General features: G+C 39.6%; 1 pseudogene; it reads left to right on the forward strand.

The window, feature by feature from the left end:
- Positions 1-6,022: 6,022 nt before the first annotated feature.
- LOC118910272 (ferritin heavy chain-like) lies at positions 6,023-6,534 on the forward strand (annotated as a pseudogene).
- Positions 6,535-11,985: the final 5,451 nt, after the last annotated feature.

Consider the following 11,985-nt stretch of genomic DNA (forward strand, 5'->3'; position numbering starts at 1 on the left):
AGGGCAGTAATTCTGAAATATCAGAATCACTGGAGAGCTTGTTAAAATACAGGTTGCTTGGCCCCTCCCCTAGTTTCTGGTGTAGGAAGCCTGGATAAGACCCTAGAATTTGCATTTCAAACAAGTTCCAGGTGATAGTGCTGATTCAGACATGAGATTTTTAGAACTGCTGGCTTACAGAAACCATCAAACATCCTAAACCATCATGTACCTAAGGGACACATACACAAAATGCTCACCACGGTATTGTTTGCAGTTGTGAAAAACTAGAAACCACCAAGAAGGAAATGGATAAATAGATGTAGAATATTCAAGAAATGCAATTAAATGAATGAACAACATGAGTGAATATTTATCAGGATGAATAAACCTCAAGTCATGATGGTGAGTGAAAAAGCAAGCATGAAATCACAGATAGGAAGAAAACCTATTAGTGAGGGATTAGGGGGATTGAGATTGAGAAGGGGCTCAAAAGGAGCTTCAATTTTATCTATACTATTTTGCTTCTTTAAAAGTGACCTCCAGCTCACTGTCCTACTCCACACCCCAGAAAAGAGAGAGGGCAGTGAAAAAGTAGGATCATCCATCCTGTCTGGAGGAGAGCTGCAAGGGATGTTCAGTGGAAGCATCCCTCTCCACACAGCAAAACAGTGCAGGAATAAGAATGGTCTATTTCACAATGTTTTGTTTCTTTTTTACCCCAGTCTTCCCATCAAAAAATCAGTACCTGCCCATATGGAGGGGAAGGGGAGAGAGAAGAGGAAGACAGGGAGGGGAGAGGTGAAGGACGGAAGAGGAATCATACCATCACCTGTTAGGATGCCTCTCTCTAGACAGTGGGTATGTTTCATCATCATGGTGTGTGGGAGGCACAGTAGGAGCCACAAAATCATTAATATCAACACCAATTTCTATTTCCATAGTACTTCTTAATTTTCAAGCTGTTTCAGCCAGAGCAGACAGGAAGTTAGATGAAGGAAGGGAGATGCAATGTGCCCTCATAGGTACCATAGCTTTGGGTCCCTATACAAAAGTTTCCTTCTTCCTTTGAATGTGAAAGTGTTCAGATCATGTTCTCCCAAAATATGCTGCTGTGGCATACTGACTTTTTTTAGTTAAAGGCACTTGAAAAAAAAAACAGCAAAGATAAGAAAAATCCCTGACCTTCCTTCTTGTGCCTAAAAGCAGGAGATGAAATTCCCATATGAAAGATGTCCTACCTCTGCTGGAGGGAAGGTAACATTCTCATCACCAAGGATGAGAACTTGAGACCTAAAGAATTCTGTACAAACAGACCTCGTTAAAACAATTCTGATCTCCTTTAGCTTCCACTATTTCCCTTGCCTCTCTTTGTTCAACTTAATACAAAAGCAAGTAGCTTTTGCCATTTCTGAGTCTTCAGTCCTTGTCATGGCTCCCATGTGACATACAACTGAACATGAACTTGGATGCTTCTCTCCTGTTAATCTGATTTACGTCAGTTTAATTCTCTGGCCCTAAGAGGGTAGAGGTAAGAATTTACCTCCTTTACAAACAGATAGAATGTCTCTGACAACTTCCTCTGAACCAAGTCATGGCACAATTTGTATTTCCTATAACCTCAGGTCCCCAGAAACTTCAAAAGCTAGCACCTCCTTGAAGAAGACTTCCTGACAGTACCTTCTAAAATAGCATCTCCAGTCTCTCTCCAATCCTTTACCTGCTTTATGTTTGTTCATAGTATTTATCACTACCTGACATTATCTTTCATACTACTTTGTTTTTGCTGTCTCTCTAGCACGTCAGCTTCCTGATGCAGGGACCCAGTCTAGTAGTGAACATCACTGGTGTGTCTAGGGCCTGGAATACTGAATGCATGGCAAACTGGAGGGGTCAGTAAATATTTGCTGGACATACGAATGAATGTCTATTTTCTTTCTGCTTCTGTTCATCTTCCTGTTACTATTCTCCCCACTAATTATGGATATCCTCCAGAGGCTGGTGCACTGCCAGTGTACCAAGATATTTCAATCTTTTGTTTCTTAGTACAACCCCACATTTCCACAGTAAGAAAGACTGCCCTAGAATCTCATACCATTGGTTGCCTGACAAACATTTTATTTTCTCCAAAACTAAAACTTAAAACTGGTTACCCTCTTCATATCTCATCTGCCACCAACTCTTAGCACTTCTTTTCCCATAATTTTTTAACCTTTTGTCACTGTTTACCATTATTAATCTCACTTAGAGTAATATACCTGGAATTTAATTTGAGCGTTGCCATTTACAAAACATTTTAACATCAACGATCTTAGTTAACCCTTAGAACCTTATAAAACTGGGTGTTTATCTTAGAGAAATGAAGCTTGTGTTCATAAAACCCTGCACATGAAATGTGCTTATAGCAGTTTTATTTGTAAGAACCAAAGACTGGAAACAACCCAAATACGGATAAATTGTGGTATACACATGTAATAGAATATGAGCCATTCACCAAAAGGGACAGACTATTAACACATGCAATGACCTGCAGGGGTCTCTAGGGCATTATACCGAGTAAAAAAAGCAAATACCAAAAATTCACATGTTAGGTAATCCCACTTACATGGCATTCTCAAAATGACAAAATCACAGCAATGGAGATCAGTCATTGCCAGGGCTGGTGACAGGGAGAGGGTGCGACTACAAAGGAGGTTCTCTGTGGCAATGGAACTGTGCGGTATTCTGACTGTGGTAGTGGTTACACAAATCTCCACGTTCGATAACATTTCATAGAACTATATAGCAAAAAAACAGAAGCCCGCGAATGTAAGAACTGTGAAATCTGACCTGTAGATTAACAAAAACTAACAATAACAGTAACCCTGTGGTTAGTTATTGTTAGCATTGTACCAGTTGTCTGTTTGCCCATTCTTGTAATGTTACCTTTGGAGAAAGCTGAATGAAGGGTACATGGGACTTGTTCTGCTATGTTTGCAGTTTTTGTGAGTACAAAATAATTTTAAAACAGAAAGTTTAAATTATGTATAATTGTATAAATTGTATATACAATACAAAATGATTTTAATCAGGACTATCGAGTAACAAATTTACATTGGAAAGATCCTCAGCTGCAAACATCAGAGCCATACTGAGTCCTCTGTAGATCTACACATTCTGAATCATTCCAATAATTTAATAAAACAGTGACACCCTAAATTGGTACCCAACAATTGTGATCAGTAAGAAACAAATCCAATTTTACTAACCTATAGCCACAGTTGCCAATCAGAGTTTCGAGAATAGCTGCTTCCACTTAAATGGTTTGTTTTACTCTCTGGAACTCAAGGCCTGCCACCGCTGCGCAGGAGTCACCTGGCCTGAAATATAGTTAGAGGCAGGGGTGTGGGTGGTGGTGGTGGTGGGGTTTAGCTGAACGTTCCCTTAAATAAAACCTAGTTATACAGAAAATTATAATGCCATTTTAATCTGTATTACTTTACATGGGAAGTGAAGTTTGGCTAAATATGTGTGTGTTATACAGATAATTTTATAAAAAAGAACCTAATCACTGAAAAAAAAAAGAAACAATGCCTATAATAATTGTGGTAGGAATGGTGATAGTGGTGTCAGCAGCTATGGTGGCTCACCTCTCTTCAGGCTTACCAGTGGCAGTGTGCTGAGGGATTACTTTGATTGCCTCCTTTCATCCTCACAACCACCATGTGCGGAAATCTTATTATTCCTTTTGATAGACGGAGCTAGACACAGAGAGGTTAAGTAACTTGGTCTAGGTCACACAGGGAGCCGCTGGCAGAACTGGAAACCTCTAACTGGTCTTCTAATTCATCTACTGCCTATGCCCCTATATAAGAGTGCCTTGATCTTTACTTGCCTCCTCACCCTTAGCTTCCCTTCCTGTCAGTCCATCTATTAATTTTCCTATTGCTGCCATAATAAATAACCACAAATTCAGCAGCTTAAGCAATACAAATATATTATCTGACATCTCTTTGAGTCAGAAGTCCAAAACGAATCTCACTGGGCTAAAAACAAAGGGTTGGCAGGGCTGCATTCCTTCTGGAGGCTCTAGGGAAGAATCCATTTCCTTTCCTCTTTCCAGCTTCCAGAAGCTGCCTGTATTCCTTGGCTTATGGCCTCATCCCTCCATCTTCAAAGACAGTAACATCAAGCTGAGTCCTTTTCACAAAGTCATCTCTCTGGTTCTCCCTCTTCTGGCTCCCTTTTCCATTTACAAGGAACCCTGTGAACACATTAGGCCCACTTGGATAATCTTCCCATCTCAACATTATCTCCTTAGTTACCTTAATTCTATCTGCGAACGTAATTCCCCTTTACCATGTAACCTTACATTTTCACAGAATCCAGGAATTAGGACATGGATGTCTTGGGGGAGGGGACAGCATTATTCTGCCTACCACAAGCCATAATGCTGACATTCAAATAATCTTTTATTATCACTTCAGATATTTTTCCTTTCCTATCAGTTATAAACTCTTTCACTTACATGTTTATATTTCTGCCTTATTCATAACTATTTGGTGTGGCTTAGGAATATGTACTATGATATAGAAAAGCTAAAATTTAAGAGATCAGGGCTGAGAAGATTCTGGAAGATAATAGATAATAAGCACAAGGAATCTGTCTCCCACCCCAACAACCGCACAGGCAGAATCCGTCTGATGCAACTATTTTGGAACTCTAGAATCTATTGAAGGTTTGCAAATACCAGAGGAATTTGAATGACAATTGGGGTTAATTTTGGTCAATTTCAACTCTCATCCCAGCAGCTGCTACTCAGTCCCTGACCACGCAGCCACATGGCAGGTAACTGTGCATGCAATCTGGAGCAGCTTGCACACAGCTTGTGGAAGCCAGGGTGGGCAAAAAGGATTCTTTCCACCAAATATTAGGGGTCTGTATCTTAATTAGTAATTGCTGTGTTTGATCACAGAAATGCAGACACAGAGACAGGCAGCAAACTGTTCCACTGCCTGCCTGCATGGTTGCAAACTTCTCCCCATCTGGCTGAAGCATTTCCAAGAGATTTAAAGGGTTGGTCCCCACTCTCCCCCTTCATTTTCCTCTTTTCCCAATTTTGGAAGCCAGACATTAAACACTAGAACATTCAAAAGCAACTGTATATATGGGGAGAATTAGAAAGTCACCACCCAGGTAAAAGTATAGAATCATAAAAGACATAAGAAAACCTCAAGTCTATTCCTCAGGCTCATCTGTGGCAGAAATAGACTGCAACAATTTTTTCTTGAAGAGAAAAACAGAACAAAACCACCCTAAAATTCATATGGAATCTAAAGGGACCCAGAATAGCCAAAACGATCTTGAAAAAAAATAATAAAGTGGGAGGTCTCATACTTCCTGATATCAGAACTTATTACAAAGCTACAGTAATCAAAATGGTGTGGTACTAGCATAGACAGGTAGAACTGTAAAACAGAATAGAGAACCTGGAAATAAATGCTTGAATATATGGTCAATAGATTTTCAACAGGGCTGCCAAGACCATTCAATGGGGAAAAGACAGTCTTTTCAACAAATAGTGCTGGGAAAATTGGACATCCATATGAATAAAATGAAGTTGGACTCTTACCTAACACCATGTATAAAAATTAACTCAAAATGGATCACGGACCTAAACATAATATTTACAACATAAAACTCTTTGAAAAAAACATAAAGCAAAAAATTTAAGACTTTGGATTTGGCAATGATTTCTGGGAAGGACACTGAAGGCACAGATAACAGACAGGCAAGTTCGACTTCATGAAAATTTAAAACTTTTGTGCAAAGGACACTTTTACAGTCTTCCCTGAGAGGTACCATGGTTGTTTCCTGCTCTGACAGTGCTTAGAGCAGGCACTAGTGCCCTACCCACACTGGCTGCTCAGAGCCAGCCCTCCACCACCCCCTCATGGTGCTCTTGAACTGCACCGAAGCCTCTGTTGCCACCCCTCTAGCACTGGGCAGCTGCCACCCTCCCTTCAGCCATCTACTGTGATGACTGTGTCCTTGCTCCTATCTGATGGGCCACAACTACCACCAGCACTCAGAGGCCACCACCAACCTCCAAGTCAACCTGGAACTCTATGCTTCCTACATCCACCTGTCATACTACTTTGATGGCAATGATATGGCTTTGAAGAACTCTGCCAATGTTTTCTTTACCAATCTCATGAGGAGAGAGAACACGCTGAGAAACTAATGAAGCTGCAGAACTGACCGAATCTTCCTTCAGGATATCAAGAAACCAGACCATGAGGACTGGGAGAATGGGCTGAATGCAATGGAATATATGCACTTCACTTGGAAAGCAGAAGTCATATTCTGGAACTGTACAACCTGGCCACTGACCAAAACAACTCCCACTTATGTGATTTCATTGACACTCATTACTTGAGTGAGCAGGTGAATCCATCAAAGAATTATGTGCGTGACCACATAAACAACTTGCACAGGTTGGGGCCCCCCAAATCTAGCATGGCAGAATATCTCTTTGACAAGCATACCCAGAAAGAGAGCAATAAAGAAAGCTAAGCCTTAGGCAGGCTCCCCATTGCCATTGGGGTGATGTCTCCGGTCACCAAAGCAGTGCATTCATGTTAGGGTTGCTCTTACCTTTTTTACAGGTTGTACCAAAACATCTACTTAAGTTCTCTCATTTGTACCATTCCTTCAAATAAGCCATTTGGTACCACTCTCATCCTGATAAAAGATACTTTCTTTTTTTTTTTAATTATTATTTTTTATTAAAGTATTGTTACTATATAATCTTTTGTTACTATTCAATCTTATGTTGGTTTCAAATGTACATCACAATGGTTCAGCAGTTCCCGTGACCAACTTATATTGTGATTGCAAATTATTGTACCCTTTTATCCCCCTTTTCCCCACCTGTGCTCCCTCCCCTCCCCAGGTTACCACTAGTCACTTCTCAAAAAATGTTACTGTATTAACCATGTTTAAGTATACAGTTCAATGGTATGAATTACATTCATATTGTGCAACCATCACCACTGTCCATCTCCAGAACTCTTTCATCTTACAAAACTGAAATTCTCTGTATACCATTTAGACAGTAACTCCCTATTTCCCCCTCCCTCTAGCCTAATGAATCTATGAGTCTAATGCTGTTTGGGTCCTTCTGTTTGGCTTTGTTTTTATATTCCACAAATAAGTGAAATCATATGGTATTTGTCTTTCTCTGCCTGGCTTATTTCACTGAGCATAATACCCTCTAGCTCCATTTGTGTTGTTGCAAATGGCAGGATTTCTTTTCTTTTTATGGCTGAATAATATTCTATTGTGTATATGTATCACATCTTCTTTATCCATTCATCTATTGATGGACACTTAGGTTACTTCTGTATCTTGGCTATTGTAAATAGTGCTGCAATAAACATGGGGATGCATATATCTTTTCAAATCAGGGATTTTGTTTTCTTTGGGTATATTCCTAGGAGTAGAATTCCTGGGTCAAATGGTATTTCTATTTTTAATTTTCTGAGGAGCTTCCATACTGCTTTCCACAGTGGTTTTACCAAGTTGCAATCCCAATAGTGTAGGACGGTTCCTATTTCTCCACATCCTTGCCAGCATTTGTCGTTTTTGTCTTTTGGACAGTGGCTGTTCTAACTGGTGTGAGGTGATATTTCATTGTGGTTTTAATTTGCATTTCCCAATGATTAGTGATGTGGAGCATCTTTTCATGTATCAGGGCCCTTTCAACAGAGTAAAAAGGCAACCCATGGAATGGTAGAAAATATTTGCAAATCATATATCTGATAAGGGATTAATGTCCAGATTATATAGAGAACTCCTAAAACTAAACAAATCTGATTCAAAACTGGGCAAAGGACTTAAATTCAAATGGCCAGTAAGCACATGTTCAACATTACTAATCATTAGGAAAGTGCAAATCAAAACCACAATGAGATACCACTCCATATCCATTAGGATGGTTACTATCAAAAAATCCAAAAGAACAAATGTTGGCAAGGATGTGGAGACATTGAAACCCTTGTGCATTATTGGCATGAATAGAAAATGGTACAGCCACTGTGGAAGACAGTATGGTGGGCCCTCAAAAAATTAAAAATAGATTTAGCTTATGATCCAGCAATTTCATTTCTGGGTATGTACCCAAAAGAATTGAAAACAGGATTTCAAAGATATATTTGTACACCCATGTTCACAGCAGCAGTACTCACAATAGCTAAATCATGGAAGCAACCCAAGAGTCTATGAACAGGCTAATGGATAAGCAAAATGTGGTATATACATTCAATGGAATATTATTCAGCCTTAAAAGGGAAAGAAATTCTGACATATACTACAACATGGATGAACCTTAAGGATATTGGCTAAATGAAATTAGCCAGGCACAAAGAGACTAATACCATGTGATTCCACTCATATGCGTTACCTAGAGGAGTCAAAATCATAGAGACGGGAAAGGAGAATGGTGGTTGCCAGGGGCTGTAGGGAGGGGAAATAGGGGGTTACTCTCTAAAAGGTATATAGAGAGTTTCAGTTTTTCAACATGAAAGAGTTCTGGAGATGGACAGTGGTGATGGTTGCACAATATGAATGTAATTCATACCAATGAACTGTATACTTAAACATGGTTAAGATGGTAATTTTTATTGTAATTTTAAGATGGTATTTTACAACAAAATTTGGGGGGGGGAAATAAAATCAGGGATAATTTAGGCCAAACCCAGTATGCAGATACGTAACCTTTAAGTTTCTGTGTAGTCAGTAAATTAAGCAACACATTTCTTTTACCATCTGTAGGGAATGGAAGGTCCTGTGGCCAGGATCCTCACCTGGCCCTAATCTACCTGATGATGTAATTGGCCTACTGCTTGGCTACTGCTTCCACACCTGTCGGCAATAAGCCATTACTGTCAGTGTTACTATGTAAAGAGCTCCATCCAGTGCTCTGCCCAGAGGCAAAGGCTGAGGCAAACTGTGGATTGCAGACTTGCCGGATGCAGCTGTGATTCTAGCACTCTAACCTGCTACCATGAGAATAAAGCTTGGTATAAACCCTTTTACCCCTAACATTGCATTGTTGTTATTTGGTCTCATCAAATCCAGAGTGAAATCGTCCAGAGCTAAGTCCCCCTCCAGCATGGAGTTACACTATCCCTCTTAATACCTTTCAAGCCAATCTTCCCTATGCATTCAACAAGTGAAAAAATTATACTTATTTGGCCAAACCGTCCCAAGCATGAGTGTAGAATAAAGGCATTGTCACATGCAAAGCCTCAAAAAATTTACATCCCAAGCATTTTTTCTCAGGAAAATACTATATGACAGAAGTCAGTCTATAATTGCTGGTACACATAAAGTATTGTGCATTTTTCTCTAATTTCCCCACTGAACTGATTATAAACTCCTTGAATAGGGGACACTTTATACTATTATTCAACAGGATTTTGAGACTGTGTTCATACCGTAGCAGAGATTCAAAACATATTATTTATTCTAGAGGTATTACAAACAGTAAGCAAATATTCCATTAGCAAAGACAAGGGCAGGAATGAAGTCACCAGGGACATGGAGAGTGTTAAGGCTCATTTATCTAGCCATTCACTCAGCTGCACTCCATTATCTGCTCCCACTGCGTCCATCCAATTTCACCTCTAGCTCTCCCCAGCATACCCCCCCAAGCTGTAATCTTGACTACTTCTTCCAGAACTGATAATTATTAATACTGTCCATAATCACTAATCATGTTTAATTGTAGAATTGCAAATCTGGGCAGTTTCTCTTATTTGGTTGTTAAGAAATTTCTTGTGTTAGGGAAACAGCTGTGCCCACTTCCAAAGAAAGATAATCTCTGCAGTTCCACTAGGTCCCAGAAGGTGGCGGTGACACCGTACAAACTAGTTTCAGTATGATCTCTTGTTTATTGAAAGAATCCATCTCCTTTTGCCATTGAGGTTATAATATTTTAGTGTGACTTGACGGGCCTTGTCTGTAATTTAACAATATTACAATCAAATTCTGATATCTAATCACACTCATGTAAGCTCTATTAGATTTCAATTAGCATTCACCCTGATTGAATTATAAGGTTTTAGCCATTCAAATGGCTAATAAGGAGACATTTAGATAATTGCGGCTGTCTGGGATTATTACATTTGCTATCATTTTCAGAGTGATTCATATAAGGACTGGGCCATAAAATTTGTTTTTGTTGGTGGAGACAAAGAACCATGTCTTATTGGGATGGGGGCACTATCAAGCATTTTGCTATTGTGGTCTGGCATTTGGAATTGTTTTTTCATTAAGAGGGTAATACAAGTGTACAGTGCTTGCCATTTAGCTATTTTCCAACAAAACATTCCTGATTCCCCAGCTATAATATTGTTTCATTTGGCAGAAGAAAAGAGGCGTTAGCCAAGTTTCCCTTTCCTCTCTTTTGATTGAACTGAATTACACTTGAACTAAACAGATTAACCACATCAAAACTTACATCCTGCACAAAGAACTTCCTCAGTAAATGGAATTGGGTCTCCCTGCTCACCTAATACTACTCCTAGGTGCAAACACTAGAGGTGTTTTACCAAGGTTGCTTGGTGAGGATATGGAGGCATGCTTTAAGCATAAAAGGAGTAGATGGACTAAATCTCAAAGGTCACTTCAAGCCCCTATCATCCAAGATTCTAGGGATCAACAAAAAAACGTCCCTGCCCCAAAGAGCCTCAGACCCTAGGAACAGGGCCAGTTGCCCACATGTGGTGTGTTTTTCTGGGTGGGACAGAGGGCCTGTTCTAGAGAGGTGGGGAACTTGATCTACAGAAAGTCACCCTGTACTCTATATGGGCCACCAAGAGCCAATTCAAGTCCAGAAAGAAAAAGGCATCAATTAAAACTCATTGTACATTTGGTAAAATAAAAAAATTAAAAAGAAAGAAAACTCATGTTTTTCAACCCAAAACTTCTTTTATTTTTTTTATTAAGGTATCATTGATACTTATGAAGGTTTCACATGAAAAACAATGTGGTTACTACATTCACCCTTATTATCAAGTTACCCCCCATACCCCATTGCAGACATTGTCAATCAGTGTAGTAAGATGCCACAGAGTTCCTACTTGTCTTCTCTGTGCTACACTTTCTTCCCCATGACGCCACACACATCATGTGCACTAATCATGATACCCCACAATCCCCTTCTCCCTCCTTCCCCACCCACCCTCCCCTTTGGTAACCACTAGTCCCTTCTTGGGGTCTCTGAGTCTGCTTCTGTTTTGTTCCTTCAGTTTTGCTTTATTGTTTTACTCCACAAATGAGGGAAATCATTTGTTTCTTGTCTTTCTCTGCCTGACTTATTTCACTGAGCATAATACCCTCTAGCTCCATCCATGTTGTTGCAAATGGTAGGATTTGTTTCTTATGGCTGAGTAGTTTTCCATTGTGTATATGTACCACATCTTCTTTATCCATTCATCTACTGATGGGCACTTAGGTTTTTTCCATATCTTGGCTATTGTAAATAGTGCTGCAATAAACATAGGGGTGCATATGTCTTTTTGAATCTGAGAAGTTGCTTTCTTTGGGTAAATTTCTAGGAGTGGAATTCCTGGGTCAAATGGTATTTCTATTTTTAGTATTTTGAGGAAACTCTATATTGCTTTCCACAATGGTTGAACTAGTTTACATTTCTACCAGCAGTGTAGGAGGGTTCCCCTTTCTTTGCATCCTCACGAGCATTTGTTGTTCCTAGTCTTTTCAATGTTGGCCATCCTAACTGGTGAGAGGTGATATCTCATTGTGGTTTGTGGTTTTAATTTGCATTTCCCTGATAATTAGCGATGTGGAGCATCTTTTCATGTGCCTGTTGGCCATCTGAATTTCTCTTTGGAGAAGTGTCTATTCATACCCTCCGCCCATTTTTTAATAGGGCTATTTGCCTTTTGGTTGTTGACGTGTGTGAGTTCTTTATATATTTTGGATGTTAACCCCTTGTCAGAT

This window comes from Manis pentadactyla, chromosome 11 (genome assembly GCF_030020395.1).
Source record: "Manis pentadactyla isolate mManPen7 chromosome 11, mManPen7.hap1, whole genome shotgun sequence".
NCBI lineage: Eukaryota > Metazoa > Chordata > Mammalia > Pholidota > Manidae > Manis > Manis pentadactyla.